Source organism: Theropithecus gelada, chromosome 6, assembly GCF_003255815.1.
Source record: "Theropithecus gelada isolate Dixy chromosome 6, Tgel_1.0, whole genome shotgun sequence".
NCBI classification, from domain to species: domain Eukaryota; kingdom Metazoa; phylum Chordata; class Mammalia; order Primates; family Cercopithecidae; genus Theropithecus; species Theropithecus gelada.
Window position 1 is genome coordinate 75,818,682 of NC_037673.1, and position 2,959 is coordinate 75,821,640.

Sequence of the window (2,959 nt, forward strand, 5' to 3'; positions counted from 1 at the left end):
CGGGCACGGTGGCTCACGCCTGTAATTCCAGCACTTTGGGAGGCCCAGGCAGGCGGATCACTTGAGGTCAGGAGTTCAAGACCAGCCTAGCCAATATGGTAAAACTCCAGCTCTACTAAAAATACAAAAATTAGCCAGGTGTAGTGGCGGGCGCCTGTCATCCCAGCTACTCGGGAGGCTGAGACAGGAGAATCGCTTGAACCTGGGAGGCAGAGGTTGCAGTGAGCCGAGATTACATGAGTTCACTCCAGCCTGGGTGACAGAGCAAGACTCTGTCTCAAAAAAAGCCAACAACAACAAAAAACTTAGGATTCTACAGAACTCAGGTTGAAAACCAGAGATCTAGAGTACTAGACCACTGGGCCAAGAATCCATATTTGTTACTCAAATTTCCTTGGCTTCAGAGGCAGTCTTTCTCACATCAGATTGTGTAAAGTTTAAAAAAAAAAATTTAAGTCCTTTTTTTAAGCAGCAAGGTGTTGCTGTATCACCCAGATTAGAGTGCAGTCACATGATCATAGCTCACTGCAGCCTCAAACTTCTGGGCAATCAAATGATTCTTCTGCCTCAGCCTCCTAAGTAGCTGGGACTATAGGCACACACCACTGCACTTGGTTATTATTTATTTATTTATTTATTTATTTATTTATTTATTGTAGAGACAGGGTCTCACTTTCTTGCCCAGGCTGGTCTTGAACTCCTAGCTTCAAGTGATTCTCCCCCAATGGCCTCCCAAATTGCTGGAATTACAAGTGTAAGGCACGTCAAATGGCAAAGTACATTTTTTAATGAAGGATTACCAATGCAACATAATATGTTGGAAAAAACTTGAAATCAGAAGAATGTTCATTATTCTTACTATTAGTAGAAGGCATGCTATATACTACACACTCTGATAAGTACTTTATAAGTACTATCCAATTAAATTTTCTCCAAGAAGAGCTATTCTATGGAGTAGCTACTGTTATTAGCCTTTTTTTTTCTGAGATGGAGTCTCACTATGTTGTCCAGGTTGGAGTACAGTGGCTATTCACAGTTACAATCATTGCGCACTACAGCCTGGAACCCCTGAGCTCAAGTAATCCTCAGGCCTCTGCCTTCCAAGTAGCTGGGACTACAGGCATATGCCACGATGCCTGGCAGCCCTATTTTTTTAAATCGACTTTTATTTTAAGTTCTGACATACATGTGCAGGATGTGCACATTTGTTACATAGGTAAACGTCTGCCATGGTGGTTTGCTGCACAGATCAACCCATCACCCAGGTATTAAGCCCAGTACCCATTTGCTGTTCTTCCTGATGCTCTCCCTCCCCTGCAACCACCTCCAACAATCCTCAGTGTATGTTGTTCCCCCTATGTGTTCATGTGTTCTCATAGTTCAGCTTCCACTTGGGGTAGCTTGTTCTACCTGTGGAACATGCAGTGTTTGGTTTTCTGTACCTGTGTTAGTCTGCTGAGGATAATGGCTTCTAGCTCCATCCACCTCCCTGCGAAGGACATGATCTCATTCCTTTTTATAGCTGCATAGTAGTCCATGGTGTATATGCACCACATTTTCTTTATTCAGTCTACTATTGATAGGCATTTGGGTTGATTCCGTATCTTTGCTATTGTGACTAGTACTGCAATGAACATATGCGTGCACGTATCTTTATAATAGAATGACTTCTATTCCTTCAGGTATATACCTAGTAATGAAATTGCTGGAGCAAATAGTATTTCTGTTTGTAGATCTTTGGGGAATCACCACACTGTCTTCCACAAGAGTTGAACTAATCTCATTCCCACCAACAGTGTAGAAGTGTTTCTTTTTCTCCACAACTTCACCAGTATCTGTTGTTTCTTGTCTTTTTAATAATCGCCATTCTGACTGGCATGAGATGGTATTGCATTGTGGTTTTGATTTGCATTTCTCTAATGATCAGTGATGTTGAGCTTTTTTTTCATATGTTTGTTGGCTGCATGGATGTCTTCTTTTGAGAAGTGTCTATGCATGTCCTTTGCCCACTTTTTAATGGAGTTGTTTGTTTTTTTCTTATAAATTTAAGTTCCTTGTAGACTCTGGATATTAGACCTTTGTCAGATGGATAGATTGCAAAAATTTTCTCTTATTCTGTAGGTTGTCTGTTAAAAATATGGAATGCTTCACGAATTTGCATGTCGTCTTTGCGCAGGGACCATGCTAATCTTCTCTGTATCGTTCCAATTTTAGTATATATGCTGCCAAGTAAGCACAGCGGCCTTATTTTATTGGTGGAAATACTGAGGCTTGGAGTGGTTAATATGCTTAAGGTCACACAAGCAGCAAATGGCAGAGCTAGAATTAAACCCAAATTGTGATGTTTTTTGGGTAGAAAATGAATGCCTTCAATTTACATAGCATCTCGAATTGAGAAGCTTCAAGTTAATAAATGATGGTAACAACCACTGTTTTGATGATCCGAGGCCAATTCTGACTGCTGAATGTAACATTTTCCACAAGTATGTGCCATAGAATTGCCTAGGAATTTCTATTTTAAGCTGTACGTTTAAGTGGTGAGTTACTGACTACTGCTCTTTTTTCTGTTTTTATTTTTACGTATTATTTTAGTCACTGATGCTAGACAACTTGAGACATTTAGGGACTTATACTAATTGTTTTCCAAAAGAATATTTCTTATAGTATAACGAAATTTTTTAAATTTTTTTTTTTTTTTTTTTTTTGAGACAGAGTCTCACCCTGTTGCCCAGGCTGGAGCGCAATGGCCCTATCTCGGCTCACTGCAACCTCCACCTCCCAGGTTCAAACAATTCTGCCTCAGCCTCCTGAGTAGCTGCGATTACAGGCGCCTGCCACTATGCCCAGCTATTTTTTGTATTTTTAATAGTGACGGGATTTCACCGTGTTGGCCACGATGGTCTCAAACTACTGACCTCGTAATCTGCCCACCTCGGCCTCCCAAAGTGCTGGGATTACA

The 2,959-nt window shown here is 40.8% G+C and overlaps 1 non-coding gene across 1 annotated transcript; it reads right to left on the reverse strand.

The window, feature by feature from the left end:
- Window positions 1-2,131: 2,131 nt before the first annotated feature.
- On the reverse strand, window positions 2,132-2,237 carry LOC112627155. The gene has a single exon (XR_003120025.1). It is a non-coding gene; the product is annotated as a U6 spliceosomal RNA (small nuclear RNA).
- Between the last annotated feature and the right edge of the window lie 722 nt (window positions 2,238-2,959).